This window comes from Podarcis tiliguerta (assembly GCF_965153285.1).
Source record: "Podarcis tiliguerta genome assembly, chromosome: 3".
NCBI lineage: Eukaryota > Metazoa > Chordata > Lepidosauria > Squamata > Lacertidae > Podarcis > Podarcis tiliguerta.
In genome coordinates this window covers 65328579-65350924 of record NC_139536.1, presented here as the reverse complement: position 1 = coordinate 65350924, position 22346 = coordinate 65328579, and positions in this window count along the sequence as shown.

Below are 22346 nucleotides of genomic sequence, written 5' to 3'. Positions count from 1 at the left end.
GCAAACCATGTAATAATTGAAGTTGCTTTCTGCTTTTAAGAATGGAACCCACTCTTCTTCTTTTCAAATATTCATAATTCACTATATCATCTAGTTCAGACATGGGTACTTCATCTCCTGAATGCTTCAGGGTTAAGGCATTTCATCTTAGACGGTCAGCAACATAAATCACAAAGCAAGCTTTGTATTTGATAAGAAACCTGCTGCTGCCAGAAGGAACATGAATTTGGTATGTTCTAGCACAGACACTCATATTCTTAAACAATTAGGGAGAGATGACTCTGTAAATTTTGGTTCTCTAACTCTCTCATTTTTTTCCAATTTTAAACACAGTCATCCAGTGATTTGTTTTGTCTGGGGGGAAAAAACCCTCATGAAAAATTATCAGCAATTTTGTGCCAATTTCTCATAATAAATTTTGTCAGCAATTTTGTACACAGTTTTGGCTAATATACATATTTTTGCAGAAATTCTCCCTATTATTCTTTTCCTTTTCATTAATATAGCCTCATTCCTCCACTAATATATGCATTTTGTACATATTTGGTTGGAGAACTGCATCACAAAATTCAAGGACGTGAATTTTGAAGGAGAGCTGTTTTTCAGTTCACGTGTTGGTTCAAGAAGTGCAAATTACACAGTTTCTCATGGATATGCAAAGAAAATCAAATTTCTCCTCCATCCCTAAACAGTAAGCTATTTGAGCTTTCATACCAAGCCTAGCTAAAACCATGAATAAAGAACAATCAATGTAATCCCAGGACAAATGGAAATTTAAATGAGCCTTAAAAACATCAAGAAACATATTCAATTAATGTGAAATACCTACAACTGGAAACCTCTGGAGCAGATTTGGGGGTGAGGGCAAGGAAAGAGGAAAGGAAACAGAAGTCCTGTTCTGTGTTGGATACAACTCTAAGACTACAGTTTTTCCATTAATAATGTACTAAGAGAAATTAAGGCATTGGACATGCAACAAAGCTGTTTGTCATGGAGAAATAAAACACAAGCCAGTAAAATATGTAAATGACTTGCACAAAAATACTGAAATAATTACTAGGTTTTTGAATAATTCCAGGACAACTGATTTCCAGACACACAGTTTAGAACAGTGTTGAAAATGGATTTGTTGTGGCAAGGTAACTGACTACTTCAATCCACTTGCAAACCTTTGATTATGCAAACCTCTGCACTTGAATTGCTCCTGCAAAATGCACACAGTCTGTAGGTGCCCTTGGGATGTGTTCAAACTAACCCCTTTGAGAAAAACTACATTTTTTCACTTTAATCTGGAATCATTCAGGCTGGTCCTCAACATGCTGTTTTCAATCTACACTGATTCTGAATCCTGCCATCCACAAGGGTGGGTGTGATTACTTGGTATACATTTGAAAAACTTCCACTAAAGTTATCCATTTTCCCCCCTTCCTGCACATGTCCCTGTTGAAGAAGGATATGGTGTTTGCAATCTCGGTGGAAAGTAAGATGGTGATGAGAAGGTTGCATCTCCTTTGAGCTCTGCAGTCTGCAGTTTGTTTTTAGTTAGCTTTTAGTCTCTGCTTATTAGCCAGGTAAGTTTTTATATAGTTAATCTTATTCTAATACTTCTTGGGTGGTTTTGAAACCTTCAAGAACTATTAGTGAAGTCAAACAACTCTGTGAGCAAGCAGAAGATACATCTCTCTTCCAACTTGGAAAAGACGATCAACGTCAAGCATTAAGCCAACACTTAATTATCTCTCTTGGCCAGGAGAACCCAAGAGGACTTGAAAACAAGAGTTATGGCGCTTATCAGAATCTTGATATAAGCCCACCCATGATGTCATTGGGGAGTGTGGATACGCCCTCCCACCATTGTTAAGACTATATCTCTTTTCAAATGGAAACACTGCAAGATAATGCAGAATCAATCTGCAATAAACTTTTTGTTTTGCAATGAAACCAGTTTCTCAAGAAGTGTTTTTAAGGTGCTAATAGGGTGGCGCTGTGGGTAAAAGCCTCAGCGCCTAGGGCTTGCCGATCGAAAGGTCGCGGTTCGAATCCCCGCGGCGGGGTGCGCTCCCGTTGTTCGGTCCCAGCGCCTGCCAACCTAGCAGTTCGAAAGCACTCCCGGGTGCAAGTAGATAAATAGGGACCGCTTACCAGTGGGAAGGTAAACGGCGTTTCCGTGTGCGGCTCTGGCTCGCCAGAGCAGCAATGTCACGCTGGCCACGTGACCGGGAAGTGTCTGCGGACAGCGCTGGCCACCGGCCTCTTGAGTGAGATGGGCGCACAACCCTAGAGTCTGTCAAGACTGGCCCGTACGGGCAGGGGTACCTTTACCTTTTAATATGTGATAGATCTAGATTGTGCATGTACTACATAGAAGTAACAAGTGTGCAGTCTCCATTAATTCTAGAATAAAATATTATGTGTGCAACCTTAGTCCAGCAACATCTGAAGGGCCACTTCAGATCCCCTGCCCTTCTCATGAGAGAGATGTAGGTCATGAATCTACTCAGATTGTTTCTACATACCATAAAATACAAAAGGAGACTTTGGTTGCAAACTTTTCAGCTGGAGAGTTTTTTATTTTAAAAATCCAGTTACACCTTTATTTTCTTTACGTGATTATAGATCTACCCTTCATTTATAGAAAAGTTTCCTTAAAGGATTTCTAAAACTTCACATTGGTAGCCCACATTTTCCTGCTTTTTATCTCTCAGAGGAGGAACAAGCCAGTTCCAACATAGTAAATGAAACCAGATCACTATTTATTAACACCGTTCAGCTGAGACCACTTTGATGCCTGAAAATCAAATCCTTTGTGGTGCCCGACTCTTTTCACATTAATTGAGAATGACTGTTTGGCTTTTGTGGCATAGTAATAAAACACGTTTTTATTGAAGACAGTGTGTCTCAAACTTTATGAAATCTCGACCCTCTTCCAAACTACTTTGATCTCTTCCCACTCCTTTTCAACCCCATCATGTAAACCTGACTGGTCCCTATATCACAAGGGCAAATAATCTTCTTCAATCTGAGGACCAATCCAATCGGTGCCTGCCCCATAACTACCTGCTAAAATCCTGTAACTTCCTATTTCATGAATGTTTTTCTCCCACTTTTGCTGCACTCTAGAGCAAGAGTGTTAGAAGCATTGCAGAACAACTAATCAAGTAGAATGATGTGTGGCTGGTCCAGTATAAATTCACAATGAAAGCATTGTTATTGGGTCAATAGCATTTTCCAGAATACACTTGCAAAAAACCCCATCAGTCTATAGGGACCCTGAGATGTGCCAAAGCTACAGCCTCTCTTAGGGGAGCACAACCAGTTTGGTTGCACTGGGTGCAGAGCCTCAGGGGCACTACAGGGGGTGCTGCAACTATTATACAGAATGGAGGGCAAGAGGTGGGGCCACAAAACTTTGGCATTGCACAGGACACCACAGAAATTTGAGACCCCAAGGTCCACCACTGTCTCCACTCCACTCTTTTCCCCAATTGGCTTTTACATATACACTTTCCCTCCATGCCATGTATGAGCCACTGCATTCTTCACACCAATAAAACACACAAAATTTGTTGGTCAGGCAAAAATGGGGATAGTGCTCCTGCTTCAGTGCTTCAAATTGTTGCTTAGAAGAGGGAATTTTGGCAGCTGTAGCTTGTCATGATGACATTCCCTCTTCTACACAACTATTAAAAATGTAGAAGCCCTGCCCTCCATTGTCATCTGGTCGCCATATGCAAAACGGCTCGCTCACTCCTTAGGCATTCCACACACTTTGGTTTGACAAACACTGATTTGAATAATTTGCTATAGGTCTGTGTAAATGAGCAAACTTCTCACAGCGATTGGTCAGTCCCTAATCAACTCACCCAACACATACTCACCAATGTATCAAGTTTGTCTCTCATGCTTCCCTGTGTGGGATCCAGGACATATTGAGTGAAAGCATGGTCCTCAGAAGTGTGAGGCATCTTCTTGAGTTCGTGCACTCTTTTCCTGCATTCCTCAGTCTCTCACTGAGGGAACTGTAGGCATCCTTAATCAAGTTTCCCAAGAGAACCACAAAAGCTTCAAAACATATGAATAGCCGTGCTTTGTTGAGACCAAAGGCCTGTTCAGTTCAGCTTTCTATTCCGACAGGATCCAAACAGAATCATGAGAACACTCCGTACCCTCCAAAAAATCAGGACATGAACACAATAACACTCTCCCATAGTTTAGACTTAGTCTTCCTAAGGCAGTGAGGGAAACCTGTGGTCCTCCATTGGCCATGCTGGCTGTGACTGATGGACATGGAGTCCAACAGTACCTATCCGAAGGTGCTCATGGAAGGCCACACCATTGCTAACTAAAAACCCCTTCTTTGAGTTTTTATAAAGCTACATAGCTACAACTATCCTGGTAGCCCCAATTCCAAGGGCTTGTACTAAAAGCTGCCAAGGACCAGCAACTTTTGGGGCCCATTCTTCCATTTCCTAGCTGGAGAAATCTAGCACACACTACAACCTCTGCTACAGACTAGAACTGAATCCTTCTTTCAAGTTGAATTTCAGTGGAGGAAGGGGACCGTGTGGGCACCAAGGAAGGTCTCTGCGGATGCATCTGCACTCATGGCTACCACACTGTCAACCCCTGAGCTATGATGTTCTCAATTTGAAGAGCAAGACAAGGATAATGCTGTTCAGCAAATTGCCAAACTACCCCTTTTCTCATTTCCAACACATAGACCGCATGGAACATCCATGTGGTATCCTCTTTTTTAAGAACCCCCAGTATATTAAGCATGTAATTCTGAAATGAATGTTTAAAAAACACTAATTCAAACCATGAAAATCAGCTGTAAATGTTCTAAATATCAAAGCAAGACAAATCACGCTTTCATAGCTTTAATTTTTGAATGCTCTGAACACATTTGTAATTCATTTTTATATTATTACTTTCTTTAGTGTGTATTTTTAATTTGTTTGTCTTACAGCTAACTATTTTTCCACTGTTGTTTCCCACTGCTTCATCTCTTTGCCAAATTCATAATGGTCCTGGAACCTTGCTGGTTTGTTTCGGACAATACAAGGGAGCCAGTGTTTCTATCTGCATCCAAACGTTAATTTTTTTATTTTTTTAAAAAAGAGAGGTGCCATTAGTTCAAGACAAATTACAGCTCAGCAACATAAATCAGCCAATCTTTCTGCAAAAGCACCCATTTACATGAGACATCACTTGAACCGGTTTGCACAATTTATTTTTCACACTAGTTTAATAGTATATCATCCATCATGTGCCACCCTATGGACATTAAAACAAAGGACTAGACATTTCATATATTTCAGACAACTACATTGCTCACTTTTGGGGCAGTTGTACTCCGCAGTGGCAAATAGTGACATTCCCCCTCCCCCCACTTGCTATGGGCATGATTCATCATGCTATGCCCTTGCAAAAACTTTGTTTTTGTGGTGTTTTGATTGTTTGCTGGGAAGATCAATTATTTTATCATAAAAAACTCTGAAGTTCACATAAGTCAGGCAGATGTGCAGCGCTGAATACTTGCAATTATTGTTGTTACAGAAAGGACCAGTTCAAATGAGGTGGCTTCATAAGCCCTGTTTTATGAAGTCGGGAATGAGCATTGGGCTACACCCTCCCTCCCCAGATTCAGACTAGAGATTCTGGTTTGTTTAAAACAAGCATTCTTTGGTAAGTCTGTATGGGGAAGTTTAGTCTAATGTTGGTTTACTAACCAGGGTATTAAGCCAGAATGAGATCAAGTGAACAAATTAAGCAAACTAGGATTTCCATTCTCAAACTGGGCCTGCAGTCCCAACTTTATGTCCAAAACAGCCCAGTGCTTTTTAGCAATAAAAATGTTCTGTCTCAATTATGGAACCCTGCCCTGTCTGTAGGTCCTGTGTGGTGACCATGATTCAGTATGTCTAAAAGCAAAGTGGAATACAGCAGCTTTCATATAAATATTGGTCAGAAAGGGATGGAAGGGCTGTCAGTTTTGGTTCTCTCAGCTCTCCACATTTCCTCAGCAATTTGTGATCTTTTAATATTTCTAATAAAAAATATTTCAGCATTTTAGTGCAAATTTCTCCTTACAAACACATTTTTGTACGCAGTCTTGACCAAGGCACACATTTTTGTGAACAATTTATTCTAATGGTGTGCTTTATTATGTCGTTTGCACTAATATATTCATTATTTATGCACACATTCCCCCCCTAATATATGCATTTTTGTAACCATCATTTGGTTGAAGAACAGCGTAGCAAATTCAGGTGTGTGAATTTCAGAAGTTGGTTATTTCCCTCTTTCTCATATTGTTTCAGAAAGTGTGAATTTGTCCCCAGTCCATACTACTGGCATATCTATCAGAAACACTGGATTACAGTCCCTGAACAAAATCCATTACTAGCCACTTCATTGCCCCATGAACATCACTGTCAGTATTCTGTCCCTATTTCTGACTTTTGGGGATCCTAACTCTAAGTTAGGATGCGGGTGGCGCTGTGGGTTAAACCACAGAGCCTAGGGCTTGCCGATCAGAAGGTCAGTGGTTCCTGCCAACCTAGCAGGTCGAAAGCACGAAGTGCAAGTAGATAAATAGGTACTGCTCCGGCGGGAAGGTAAACGGCATTTCCATGCGCTGCTCTGGTTCACCAGAAGCAGCTTAGTCATGCTGGCCACATGACCCGGAAGCTGTACGCCAGCTCCTTCGGCCAATAAAGCGAGATGAGTGCCACAACCCCAGAGTCGTCCACAACTAGACCTAACATTCAGGGGTTCCTTTACCTTTAACTCTAAGTTTGCTGGTGTGAATAGGCAATGTCTATACTGAATATATTGGCTAAATAAATGTCAGAATGTAGCAGCTGGAGTCAATATGGTGATGGAAGCTGACCAACAAAGCTGGCCCACCCATGAGGTAAGGTGAGGTGACCGCCTCTGGCAGCAGAATTCACCAGGGGCAGCAGATCCCAATGTCAATCTTTCTCCCCACTTTGCTCCTGATGTCTTCCCTCACCGATTTTCCTTACTGGGCAGGGGGTGCCATTTAGGGATTCACCGCTGATACCAAAATGCATTTGTCTGGGTGGCTAATCAAGCTGGTGATATTTCAGCAGGGATCCTGACCTTGGCATGTGGAATGTTACATATACAGGTTCCTATTTTCACCTGTGAAATAGTGGTGGGGTAGGCAGTTGCCCTCATCTGTGAACTTCATCATGTGAGATTTGTGGGCTCTGCGGGTTCACAGAACAAGCAGCCAATGACACAGATGATTTCGTCTATGCAGAAAAAGTGGAAAATATTGCACAGCCCTTACTGAACTCCTGTTCTTAAATGACTGCCCAAACCTATGCATCTCCACTCAGAGTCAAGTGCCACTGAGTTGATGTTCCCCATCACTACAGCAAAAGTGGTGGTGGGACCATCCATAATGAATCTGAATAGAATCTGATTTTCCATGGCCACTAAAACATTCCAGGCTTCAATTGCCCATGCCAAAAGCTTTGTTTGAGAACAATCTAATACAATAAAAAGTTAACATTATTGTAAACACTTTGGGTTGGGTGGGAGTGCAACTTCTATTAAGCCATTTGAGAAGGACAAACTGTATTTCGCTCAAGGAATGTCAAGGGCAGAGCCAAAGCTTTATTTATATTGTTATATTACACAACATGAATGGAATTGTAGGGTGGAGGCAAAAGGCTTCAAACAGCACCTGATCTGTTCCTACACTGGGCAAGGCTCACTGTACCTGAAGGTCATGGAAGTTGTTGATCTATTCTGGTCCATAAGGGTTGAAATGAAAGCAAGTACTTAGGTTTCAAAGATCTAAACATGGTTAGTGATTTCACTTGTTATTCTTTCCAGTGTCAAAGGCTCGGGACAAATAAGTCACATTGATTCCAATGGGAGAGCTCTATGTGCTTGCACAATTCACCCACTGAAATTATAGGGACCTAAATTTGCTTAATAATGATGGGATTGTGGTCTGTATTTAGAATGCTGGTACACAGTCACAAAAATAAGCTCACAAAAGACCTATTAAAGTACCCTATTTTAGTAAATTTTAGAGGCATATGGTAAAGCTTTTATAGAAGAACATTTACTTAAATATTTCCCCAAAGGACAGAGATGTTTAACATGCACTGCCATTATGAGAAATTTCATTTACAGTCTTATGGGTAATTGTGTTTTAAGGTTAGCCAGGATCTGCATGAATGTTGCTTGTAGCTGTCCCTGACACCTTTTATTGCCCACACATTCATTTCATTTCTAGCCAATTTCAAACTCACTGTGAAAGTGCCTCAGAAAGTCTGATGATGGCAATTTCATGATACTATGCAGTAAACAGTAGAATTAAATGTGTTAATTTTTATCAATAGCCCTTAACACTGAAGAAGTAAAGCAATAAATTTGCTTGTATTGTATAGTGATTGCCCATGGGAAAGCAGGGTAGCCTAACCTAGATCAATTCATCACTAAACAAAAATGTACCCCAAATTGCTGCCCAGGTACAAATGTTAGGGAGTTCCTAAGAGTTGTGCAGGCCTTTCCTAGATGGAAGCAACTTATTTGTTATGTTGATCAATAAAGATTATGCCCTGGGTGTATTTTATTGAGCCAGACACAGAATTCTGCTTATTATTTTGGACAGAGGGGCTATTAAAGTTTTGCTTAACTGAACACTTTTGACATTTCAAAAAGCCTTCACCTATATTCCCAACTCCTGTTAAGTACCTCAGCCTAAGCACTGCCCAATAAAGAAAGCACTTTAACTTTCCCTGGCTCCTGGCAGCTTCATAGAAATTATGTCTGCTTTGCACATGCTAAGGGGACTCTATTCTTTCCAATTAATTCCCATCTTCCAGAACAGTGCTTTCAGAAGGTTGAAGCTGAGGCTGAATACAGCACACAATTCCTCGCACAGATCTGCCTTGTCTGTAGTGATGCTTTTCTTATGGAATGACCTCCCCACTGGACACAGGTAGGCACCATATATATGACATTTCTTTCTGGACTCAATGGAGATGGAGTGCTTGTTTTTTCTCCATAGTCCACACACAATCTAGATCTATTGCACATTTGTTGTCCCTGAAAAGCACTTCCTGAGAAACTAGCTCCTTGCCAAAAACAAATGCTCGTTGCAGATTGATTCTGCATTGCCCCGCAGTGTGTCCATTGGAAAACAGTTGAAAACAGATGGAGGTGGTCCTGGCAATGGGAGCATATCCATACCTACTCAATGAAGTTGTGGGTCGGTGATTGCCAAGATCACAGCTACCACTTCCTTCTTCATTCACTGGGGGCAGGGGCAGTGAGAAAAGGCACAGATAACCTAATCAAGGGGAGAGTTTTCAACACATATCCAGTAACCACAGACCCCCTTGTGGAAGGCTAGAAGCAATCTAGGTAGAAAACATATTGAGCAGAAGCATGAATGATCTCCGATTAAGAAAAATGACATTTTTGTGCTGCAAATGGATTAGCGTGTATGCAACTGATGACATTTCAGCGCTGAACCTTTGCTGGTGTTTAAATTCCAGTAGGTGGCTATGATTTAAATTCTAACCTAAGTTATCTGCTGGCTTTAATTCTGCCCTAGGTTATTTATTTTTTTCTTGTGATGCCAACACTACATTTTCAGTATCTTCTGTACTCCAGTTTGAGATGGATGTGGGAGGTGCAATAAAAAAGTTTACATGGCTAAATAGTGATTTCACAAGCGTCCCCTCCAGATAGCAAAAATAATTAATACATGTAATCATTGAATGCACATAATGCATAGGTCACCCTATAACTTAAGGTCTCTGCATAGCTTACAAAACCTGAAACAAACAAATTCATAATCAAACAATGCCATTATAAAATTGCAAATCACTTTAAAACAGAGAGAGGAGGAAAATAAAGCAGGAAATCAGTTTAAAAACTGAGGGCAGAACTTCTCCCTGTTCAGGAAGCAAAGAGGAGGAAAATGCCTATCATAAAATAAGTGGAATGCAACATATTCCTCTATTGGATATTTCAAGAGTGGCAGACAAAACCAATGGCTAAACATGCAATATAATTTTTACTCAATGCATCATTGCGCACTACAGAGCAAACCGAGTTGCCGAAATCTTTTTGATTAACATTCATGCCATGTGGTCATGCTTCAGTAAATGATGAAGTCAAAGGACATGCTGTCAGAAGCTGAATTAATTGTTGACACTCCTGTCAATGTGTGGCCTGTTGCATTAATAGTGATTTATTTTCCTCTTACAGCTCACATTCATGAGGTTTTAATTTCTCTTTGGTCCTATTTTTTTTTTTTGTCTTTGTTCTTTCCATTAATTTATTGAGGCCTTTCTTGTCATTTTCTACCTGAGGCTTTTAGCAGTCAAAACAAGTGTTCAACCAGTGAGATGCAACCCATCCCCAAGGATCTGAGTGTTCATCATAAAAGCGGGTGAAGTGGCAATGGCTGAGTCATGCATCACAGAGGTTCCAGTTCAAATGAGACTTTTGCCCCTGACTTGTGTGCCTTTAAAAAAAAGCCTCAGACCAATCCCCCCCCCCCCAGCAATGAGGGCATAACAGCACAGCCTGCTTTTCAGGCTTGTTGTAAGGAGGGTGTGGGAGGTGTTCAAAAATGCTATAGCACCACCAGCAGAACTATCCAATTGATGCCTGCTTCACCCAAACATACACCTATCTATTGCAGAACTTTTGGTTATATTGTGCCAGTGCTGCAAAAACTACAGAAATATGGAAAGGTCAATCGACCAAAGCACATGACAAGAAATGGTGTAACTGTTGTGAATACAGCAGACAATGACAGTCCAACAATACCATCTCCAGATCCCTGAAAATATATTTTCTGTACAAAGCATAAGAACATCCTGTACAGTGGTACCTCGGGTTAAGAACTTAATTTGTTCTGGAGGTCTGTTCTTAACCTGAAACTGTTCTTAACCTGAGGTACCACTTTAGCTATTGGGGCCTCCTGCTGCCGCCACTCCGCCAGAGCACAATTTCTGTTCTCATCCTGAAGCAAAGTTCTTAACCTGAGGTACTATTTCTGGGTTAGCGGAGTCTATAACTTGAAGCATCTGTAACCCGAGGTACCACTGTTTTTTATTTAGTATCCTTGTTTCCCACCTCTCTCATTCTCATCTTTTATCTTATCAGCCTAGCTATTTCCATCTCCCAGCCTATAAGCCTCAGCACTGTCTGCTAATTATTACACCATTTTAAAATTACTGGTGATTTTTTTGTTTTTTCAAATTTGTCAATCCAAGTGCCTTGATATACCATCTGAAGCTTAAAAAACTGCCTTATACTGTGTCAATCCATTGGCCCATTCATTGAGCTCAGGGGTTAACCAGGGCTTCAGACAAGGAGTTTGTTCTGGCCTCAGCTGGAGAATGAACCTGAGAACTTTTGCATACAGCGCATTATCTTTTCCATTGAGCTACTGTCCTTCCCAAACAGTATCTGACCACACTGACTTATCTCCAGCTTACAGATACATCAATAATGAAATAATTTCTTCTCTTAAACCAGGGGTCAGCAACTTAAGGCCCATGGGCCACAAGCAGCCCACGGGGGTCATTTTACCTGCCCACGAGCTGCCCCCAAACCGAGCTGCCTGCTCGGCAAGCCCCCACGCACTGCACTAAACCGGTGCAGCGTGGCGTGGGGACTCGCTTTCGCAGTGCCAGAAATCGCATCTGTGCAGGCACCGGAAATCGTGGGCACACGCTTACGCACGCCCACAATCTGGCCCACGTAGGGGGCTCTGTGGCAGTGAACAGGCCCAGGCAAGGCAAGCTTTGCCGACCCCCGTCTTAAACTATAAATGCTGTATTTACAACATACACACACTCACATTAACATGTTGCTGATTAGGGAAATAGGTAGGATTTTTATTTTATTACAGGTACTGGATTCAGTCTGTGCTGGAGTCACTTTTTTATGAAGTGCAACTTATTCTGCACGAAGAGGTAAAATGGTATGAACTCATAAAACCAGCAATCTTGGACCAGATGGGTCTCGCTTGAGGGACTCATGCTTCACCCTGATCAATTTAAACTCAGAAGAACATCACAAACAGCATTTCAACAATAACGTTATTTATAGCCTAGTCCTGGCCATGTTTACTTGAAAGTCAGGACTGGTACATACTTAACACATAGGTGCTGGTAAAAACAGGCTTCCTGTAAACAGCAAATGGCCCAGAGGCATCTTAAAGACTGATTTACTGCGGCATAAGCTGTTATGAACATGGAGGCATATTCCACAATAAATCTATTAGCCTCTTGGTGGGGGATTGCTGCAGCTAAATAACATGGTTACCTCTCTGGAATTAAGTTTCCCATAGTCCATTATCCCAATCCTGGCCATAACATCTGTAACTGTTTACCATGCAAATCACTGCCATCTTGTCAAGATGATCCCAAAATGAACATTGTTCATGACTGTCGTTGGCAGCACAAAGGATCTGAATACAAGAGTAGCTTGCCATAAGGGAGGCTGGTTTTGTGGCAGGTTTGTGTTATTAATATGGACACCTGTCCTAGGTTTGGGTTATCCAACCTGAAGTCCTCCAAACAATTGCCATCATCCCTGGCCATTAGCTATGCTTGCTAGGGCTGATGGAAGTTTTTGTCCAACAGTCCAACTCTTGTCCTATGCCATGTTGACTTTCTCCAGTTAACTGTGCACAGGGGTGAAACTTTGATCTTGGGCATCAACTCAGCAGGGATGCTTAAGATTGATTTATTTAAGATCCTATGTTCACTGGGTGCCATCTCCATGTTACAGGCATGGTAAACCCTGAAATCCTGGACAGTTGCTATTAGACAACAATGGCAATAATGAGATGGTTAGAATATTAGAGCCACTGATCTCCCCGATCACGAGCAACAAATTACATGTGGAGATGAAATCTTGCAGAGCCTGCTTCATGTACTCTCTATGACCAATGTATTGCATGTAAATCAACTGCGACGCAACACTAGGACAGCATATGAGGTAACTGCTTAATATTTCCAGAAGTTTCTGTAAGATCCTTCCATGCTAAATTGGAAGAACAGATAGGAGATATAGTTTATTTGGCAGTACACAATAAATCCTTTCATTCGTGAATTCCAGACTAAATACAACCACTGGGGCACATCAACCCAAAATCATCCTGGCACCAGTGGCACTTCCTTCCTAAGGCAGCTTTATGGTTGGCATTTGTATGTGTGCCAATTTTAACCAGGAGCATAGTGTCAGGAGGAGTATTATTCCCTTTGCCCCAGACTGTCATCCCAGGTATTTGTAAAGAAAAATACACAATATTGCTCAGCCCATACACACTTAATTGGTCTCCTTTGGTCTTCATTGCATGGAAATTCATGCTGTTTCAAGGAGTACCAACATTTCAGTGAGAGACTTTGCCGATGGAGTCACTTTGGCTTAGGACACGAAGGCCATACTTCTCCTTTAACAGCAACAATTACAGGATCCCCAAAAGAGATTAAAGCCTGCAGGTAGGGCAAGCAGGAAAGCCAAAGACCCTGTGTTCCTACAACAGTAATTTCTTTTAATAAAGCTTGAAGGCCACCAAGATTTTTTATTAAAAAAACCCACAAAGGAACAAAATGGATTCTGAACACTTTAGATGAGTTGTTAGTAGCGCATGTTGGTTTGGCCGGTTCTATACTTTTCTGTGGGATTCATATTATTTTTCTGGGAAATTATGTGCACTTCTCTTCAATTGTTCAGAGGGCTTGCCAAGACTCACAGCCTTTCTTGAAGGTCAGAATAAATGAGCTTCACTATTCATAGGAAGTGTCCTCTTCCAATTACTGTCAGTTGTGCAACACACATAATCCCATACAAATATGGCGGACAGCAGGGTATATATGGCCTTTGGTAATGCCCTCAAAGGGTTGTGTTTGGAAACGGAAACCCAGGGGAAACACGAGGAGACAGCTGCCATCAGGTGGCTGTTTACCACTGTCGTGAAGAAACAGGGTGATGAATTGCAGGCTTTGAAGCATAAGGTAACTACTCTTGAGCAGGATATTACTAGAGAAGAAGACTTACGATTGACCACCTGTGAGATCGTAAAGGACTCTGCTACTGAATTACAGCAGGAGGCAGCACAGCTCATCTTAGCATGCCAGTATGTCTCCCCAGTATGAATGCCAGTTTCCAGCAACTGGTATTCAGAAGCATTGCTGTCTCCAACTAGGGACAAGAAAGTAAATCCCATTGTATCTGGAAGATGTATAGAAGTCGTTCTTAATGTTTTTGGGGTCACTGAAAAACTGATGAAAGCTATGGACCCTTTCCCAAGAATCCCCCCCCCCCCCGGCAGCAAAGATCATTCTCAAAGTTAACAGGAAGGAAATCAAAGAAAAAAACGTTTTGCTCTTGGTTCATGGACTTCCTGAAGACCATCCACGAACTCCTTAAGTGTTCATGGACTGCAACTTAAGAACCCCTGGTGTACAGGATTATGGCTGTGGATGAGAGCCATATGACGATTATTAGAGGGGAATCAAAGTGTGTCATGTGCATCAGATGAGGAAAACCCCAACCCTTCTCCATCTACTGGATCAGGCAATTGGCAATGTGGAAACACATCAGAGCATACTTAGGAGTGCAACAATGAGAAATTTCAATTTGAAATGCAGACCTCATTGTGTTTAAAGCTGATACTATGTGCACAGCCTAAGTTCATTTCAGATAAAGTAGTCCTTTGCCTATGACAAAAATATACATCTAGCAGACATTAGCTACAAAACTGTATCCTAGCTGCTGCCTTAGCTGAAAGGAGTGCATCAAAACTTTGGAAATAATTCCCCTCCTCTGGCAGAGATACCTCCTGTCAATTTAGAAGGTCCATTTCCAATTCACTTTGGCAGCAAATAGAACAGGAAATGCCAATGGAGCTTATCTTTGCACCCGTAACAATGAACACAATACTGGTTGCAGCCTCTCTGGGTTCCAGCTGTGGTTTTTGGCATCCCTATAGTCAAAACATCTTCCAGAAGAATGCTCCCAGGAATCTAAACTTTATCAAGTCTTGTCACCCTTTGCCTTCAAACGGATGTCTTCCCTTCAACAAAACTAGACAAGCCTTGCAGTTTGGGGCATTAAATTTCGCCATTTTAAATGCCATATTCCTTCTCCTCCACCACCAAATATATTCTTCAAGTCCTTTTATCTTTTACAGAAGCCACCATTGTTCAATGTATGAAAAGAAAACTATCTGAATTTCTCAAGAAGGATTGCAAGCACATCACTAGTAAACAGTGTGTGTCGTCTCAGATGTAGCTCCCTGGATAAAAGGATAAAATGCATTTAATTGATCCATACCCTCAGGTATCTCACCATCTTATAACACTGCATTCTCATACTAAGGTTGTGTATCTGAACTGGTTACCTCCCATGATAACTTAACAGATATTTCTTTTCCATTTGCAACATATAATGTTATATACATAATGCAATAGACAGTTCTGTGATGGCTTCTGAAGTGTGTAGTAAACTGACCTTTTCCTTTTAAAAAAAATAGAAGAGTTGAACAGAATGTGTAATCTCACAGTGAATCTGGTTATACTTATCACAGAATAGAAACATTCCACATTCCAGTTCATCTGCTGCAGCAAAAACAACAAAGAGGCTTGTGGCATCTTCAAGGCAAACCCATTTATTATGGCATAAGCTTTCCTGGACAACCCACTTCATCTGATGCATGAAGTGTTGTCATGAGTTTCAGATGTGCATATGCACGTGGTTAGGGATGGGCTTGTAAATAGCGTGGTCAGAGTGAAATGGAACGTTTACTGTTTGAAGAAACCAGGGGTGGACAACCTTTTTGAGCCAGCGGGCACACTTGGAAGTTTAAGGAAGTGATGTTGATGCCAATCACAAAATGGCTGCCACACGGATATGAAACAGGACCACAAAAATAGTGCAGGCATGTCCCACCAACACCAATCAATGATAAAAGGCACCTAACATTTGCAACATGCCCCCTCCCCACAAACAACATGCCTGCAGGGTAAAACAGGGGTAGATATTCACCAAAGACAGGCACAGGTGGTACAAAAACGGGGACAACAGAACCACATGTTTCTGCCACTGAAGTCAACATGACGAAGTGGTGGATATTTTGCTTTGCTGGAACAGAATTCAGAAGTTAAATTGTTTACAGCATTCAAAGATTAGCAGCATCAGACCCAGATTTGTAGTGGAAGCAGATTTCAAGCTGAACACTCAGGCTATGGAAAAACAAGGAGAGACCTCGCACACTGGTTTGCTTCTGATCAGCCTGGCAGCCTAGACTCATCTGAAAGTATTTCAAAGCACACATCCTTAATGCGGAAGATTTCTGACACCTACAGGCCAACCTAGCTCACTGCATGGTATAATTCTTCAAAAAGCTGTGGAGCAGTGATGGCCAAACTCGGCCCTCCAGCTGTTTTGGGACTACAATTCCCATCATCCCTGACCACTGGTCCTGTTAGCTAGGGATGATGGGAGTTGTAGTCCCAAAACAGCTGTGGGGGGCGAGTTTAGCCACCACTGCTGTAGAGGGAGAAATCAAACTGGAACAGGCCACAAAACAATTAATTTTAAAAAAGAAGAGTAATTCTTGCAGGTTTTGTGAACAGTTCTGGGTTAACACATGATTGGACCAGCACCAGATCCCCATTGCTACCCAGCTGGATGTAAGAACAGCTCAGAATCCAGCAGATTCCAGGCCACCTCAGGACCTCCCTCACCTCATCCTCAGAAGGGGCTTTCCGCTAGGTTCCACTGGCTAGGATACCAGCAGTGAGCCTTAGAGTCACACATTCAGCAACCAGCAGCAGGTCAACCGAACCAACAGAAGTGAGCAGAGTGATGCATCCACTCAATCCAAACCCTCCATAACCTGGTAAGGGGTTGGCTTGCATCTTTACCAAGATACCTCTACGTGGGGCTACCTTTGAATGTGACCTGGAAACTACAACTAATCCATAATGCGGTACCTAGACTGGTGACTGGGAGTAGCTGCCAAGACTATATAACACCAGTCCTGAAAGTGCTACACTGGCTCCCGGTACATTTCTGAGCACAATTCAAAGTGCTGGTGCTGACCTTTAAAGCCCTAAGTGGCCTTAGTCCAGTATACCTGAAGCAGCATCTCCACCCCCATCGTTCAGCCTGGACACGGAGATCCAGCGCCGAGGGCCTTCTGGCGGTTCCCTCACTGTGAGGGAACCAGGCAGAGGGCCTTCTCAGTGGTGGCGACCACCCTGTGGAATGCCCTCCCAGCAGATATCAAGGAAATAAACAACTATCCGACTTTTAGAAGACATCTGAAACTTCAGGGAAGTTTTTAATGTTTGATGTTTTCTTGTGCTTTTAATCTTCTGTTGGGAGCCGCCCAGAGTGGTTGGGGGAACCCAGCCAGATGGGCAGGGTATAAATAATAAATTATTATTGTTAGATTATCACCATCTGTTAAGCCTGGATACCTGACAGTAAAATCAATTCTTAAAGAGAATGAACACCTATTCTGACCCCTATACAGAAAGACGCCTTTTCATCATTTAAAGACTTATTCACTTTGTAATTACCACTTTTCCACTTATTGTTTTATGTTGTGTATGTCTGTTGTACTTTTTATGCTTAGAAACCACCCAATAAACTTCATTTTTATAGTTGTGACCCAGAGCATGGCACTCAGCATATACCTATGAATCTTGCTTGGGAACAGAATAGAAATGTCTAAAAGAAATATACATTCCTAAGATACTTGTATTTTTGAAGGATTTGGAAGATTAATGTATCAGTGTGGTATGGAAATAAGGACCTGTCAAAAGTTTTGTCCCTCTTGTACCAGGGGAAACTGTGAACCTTCCAATGTTGTGGGACAGCATCTGTAGGACCATCGGTTCTTCATCCCTCTTTTACATAATGCCATTAAACTTACCATCACATTTTCTCCCAAAGTCAACTAATAGCAAACTCTGGAGACCCAGCTGTGTGAAAGATAATTAATTTGGAACTGAAACCCTGGAGCCAAATCAAGAGTTTGCTCATCTCCCTGCAATTCCAACAAACTATGACTGTCCTTGGTTTGTTATAGCAGCCAAAAGGTTTTTAATGAACTCAGAAGAGGCCCACACTTGCTCAACTATACTGAAAGACTATGGGAAAATAATTTCATGTGATTGCCGCACGAGGCTCGAACTTTTCCCTGTACAAATGCATAACTGATCCTTAAAGCACAGCGCTTTGGTTGCAGATGTTTGGCTTAACAGGAGATTACTTCACCGCTGCTCTCTCCATGCGTTGCCAGCTTTTATGCTTGTCAACACCCCTTCCCACCAACAGAGCACAGATCCTTCTGCCTGCAAAGGCGGAAAAATTAGTGCGACACACAAGTCTACGCTTCTGGCTCCGCTACAAAAAAATAAAGGGAAAAGTCAACATCTATTGGGCTGGAGACACAAGGAAGACACTCCAGGATCAACGCTATAAACCAATGTGGGGATCATGCTCCACTCGCCTTGCCTTGGTAATCTGGCCTGCACTTGGCCACAATTCCCTTTGTGAATTCCTTTTTCCTCCCAGATTATTTTCTTCTCCTCGGACTATAGGTTTTCCAGTTAAGTGTGAAGAGAGATATTCAGTTAGCGGTAGGTGCACTACTAGTATATTTGGCAAATCAACAACTCACTTCAAGAAACTTGGGGAGAATAAAAACATACCAAATGCCAGCCGTAGAACTGCAGTTCTAGTATTTTTTGGCAGATGTACAATATTTCTCTCCAGGAGCAAACTTAGGAAAATGGTTCTGCCCGTTTGCATTAGATGCTTACTGTGCTAGCTCTGACTGGCAGACAGCAAGGGTGAAATGGAAGATTAAGTCAGTATTGGAATCAGAAGCAAGTCCGTCTGCTTGCTGTACAAGGATGAGGCAAGATGGGCACAACCCCCCCAAAAAAGTCTTTTTTAAAAATAAAAAAAAGAACAGAATGTGCCAACACCTGTTTTAAGTATTTTCCATGTCTGGTGACATGGGCTCTGGTCTCCAAGGCTTATGCCATAAAGTATTTCTTAGCCTTCCAAGTGACACCAAGCTTTTAATCATTTATTGTTGTGTTGTGTTTAGAAGTACAGCCCTTGGGAATTCCTTCTTGCCTAGGAAGTCAATATGTGAAAGCTTCAGCACAATTCTATATGTGTCTACTCAGAAGTAAGTCCTACTTTCAGTGACACTTACTCCGAGACAAGTGGAGACAGGATTGCAACTTTAATGCCTTAGTGGTTTTTGAAAGCTTTAGAATCTACAGAAGAAAAAGAGATGCATTTTATAAGTTATGGGCCATATTCAATGAGCATGTTGCTCTAGCGGAAGCCATCACAATGATTCCCACTAGCGCAGCAGGGCTTCCCTCTTCCCCCACAGTGCCCTCCCCAAATCTGCTTCAGAGGGTTAGGAGGACCTCCCAAATACCTGCAAAACAGCATGCGAGGAGAGGAGATACCTGTTTTATCAGAGAAGCAGAAATGCTTGCGCTGGTGGAACAATCTTCTTGGCGTTATACTGAATGCACCCGTAAACTATTACGTGTGGCTGTGAGGGCGGAGGAATGCTAGGCCACAGGTCAGTGGTAGTGAACGTGTTTTGCATGCACAAAGCCTCAGGAGACTTGTTGCCCCTCATCTATAATCTATAGTTGTTTTCCATGTTAAAACTTACTGAACGCATTCATCTAATTCTAAGAATTCAGCAATTCAGATCATCTTTCAGGCCAACTAATTCTCCATTTGCAATAGCTATTTCGCTAATTGAATTGAGAGCTCCTTTGAGCACATTTAAGTGCTTGAGCATGTGCATTGTTGTGGGTCAGAGCTGGATGAGAGGGGCCGATGCTGGAAAGCGAGGACTTGGACGCCTAAACTGCACACATGTGGAAGGGAACTGACTAATTGGTCCATCTCTGCCTCTTATCAATCTTTTCAAGCCAAATGTCTCTAATTAACAAACTTTTCTGTACAAATTTTTGTTGTGTTTTATTGCTTATGCTTGCACTCAGGATTCCAAACTATGCACAGCAAAAGGCATTTCACCACAAGCGAAAAGATCGCCACGCTTATTGCACAATGAATTTCTTTTCTGTTATGCCAACGCGTAGAAAATAAGGAGACCCGTTAAGGGGAAAACGTAAAAACACCAGAGAGTACATTCTGTTCATTTGTTCTCCAAACTTCCTCCTTGGTCTTTGTGCAATAATTGATACCAATTATTTTCATAATGTCTTCTAGCCCTGTATGTGCTCAGCAAACCAATTGAGTCAGCAGCAGGAGGGGGGCGGGAATTGGCTATAGGCATGCATCCAGCGACACCTGCCTATTGGCTCTGAAATCAAATATCCTTCTGCACAAAGGGATTCAGCATGGCAGCTTGTTTGTGGCCAGTTTGAGGAGCCACTGAGCTAGATTAGGAAGCTCCAGATTTGGGTTTTCTGACACCCCTTGCCACTGCAGGTCACCAAGAACCCAGGGCTACAACATTTGATTTGTCAGCTTTTGGCTCCTTGGAAGACTAGCAGCAGGAGAGGGAGGAATCCCTCGAGTTACCACTGCTATACTGTAATGCCACCCTCCCACCAACAGAGCCTACGGTGGCCATGGGAGGACAGATGCACACCTTGCTGTCTCATATGCATCCACATGTGAAATGGTGTGCCAGTACACCACAGCAATGGTGGTGAAGGGAGGTCAGGTATACAAGTTATACCCTGAACAGACTTGGACCAAACAACCCTTCAAATAGAAACAAGGCATATGGTGACCTAAGTCAAACAAGGCCTAGTGAATAAAAGTGATCCTAGCCACTGCTGAGACACAACATCGCTGATGCAGAAGTAGGTCCAAGGAAAGGCTGTGGCTCTAGGAAGGGGTGTCTTTGCTCTCGGCATTTCTCCTGCAGCTGGTGCAGTGAGAAAACCATGCCGACTGTCGACTTCTGAGCTCTAAAGCCACATTGTGATAGACCCTGTCAGCAAGTGACTGTAAACTTCTGAGAACTACACTAGCAAAGCCTTTTCCACCACAGTACTCAGTAGGGAGATTCCACGGTAGTTGTTACAGTTATGGCAGTCACCTTTGTTATTGTATAGGGTCACAATGCTTGAGTTTATAGGAAAAGGTATATTGTACTTTTGATTTGATTTTTGTTCTTTAAATTCTAAATGTAAGAGAACCACCGTGTGCTAGATGGCACCAGCAGCAGAGAAGGTTTATATGCAGGTAAGTATGGTTAAGGGACACGGGTGGCGCTGTGGGTTAAACCACAGAGCCTAGGACTTGCCGATCAGAAGGTCGGCGGTTCAAATCCCCACGACGGGGTGAGCTCCCGTTGCTCAGTCCCTGCTCCTGCCAACCTAGCAGTTTGAAAGCACATCAAGGTGCAAGTAGATAAATAGGTACCGCTCCGGCGGGAAGGTAAACGGCATTTCTGTGCGTTGCTCTGGTTCACCAGAAGTGGCTTAGTCATGTTGGGCACATGACCCGGAAGCTGTACGCCGGCTCCCTCGGCCAATAAAGCGAAATGAGTGCCGCAACCCCAGAGTCGGCCACGACTGGACCTAATGGTCAGGGGTCCCCTTACCTTAAGTATGGTTTTGGGGAGGGGGTTCCCCCAGAACTGTTGTTTAAATAATTAAGCAAACAATGTTTTTTCTCCCAGAAATGTGGTGTGAATAATTAAGCAAATAATGTTTTTAACTTTTCTTCGTGATTTGTTTAGAAGTGTTGGGCTCTAAAAATGAATCAGCTAGGCCATCAAAAGCTTAGAATCGTTTTGGGAATTGAAGCAGATGTTCAACCTGACATTTAACCAAGAAAACGGACGGCAGCTGAGATCCAGTGTGAGATCCACCATAGTTGTACCTGAGTCTTCTATGAGGAGTTACTAAGAATCATAGAATTGATCAAAAGATGTCAGATTGTTTAAATAAATATGTTACATTTTAACAGATTCCTCAATAAATGCCAGAGCACAGGGCTTCGGAAATAAATATAACATGAAACATTTGTTTTAAAGGGGTGAAATTAAACTTATTTCTCCGAGCCCCACCTTGGGGGTTATAGATGCCATGCCTTTCATTTACAAGGCTCCAGAAGCATTCGATTATAGCAGATTCTTTCGTGTATTTTTCGCCCAGCCATGGGCAAATTGCTTAATAAAGCCTTTATTGCAGCTCCATCATCTCTTCACCTACAAAATGGAAATAATACCCTCAGCAATGAGCTTGCAGGAGGAATTTGAGATCCCTCTCTCCCACCTGGCAAAAGGACAT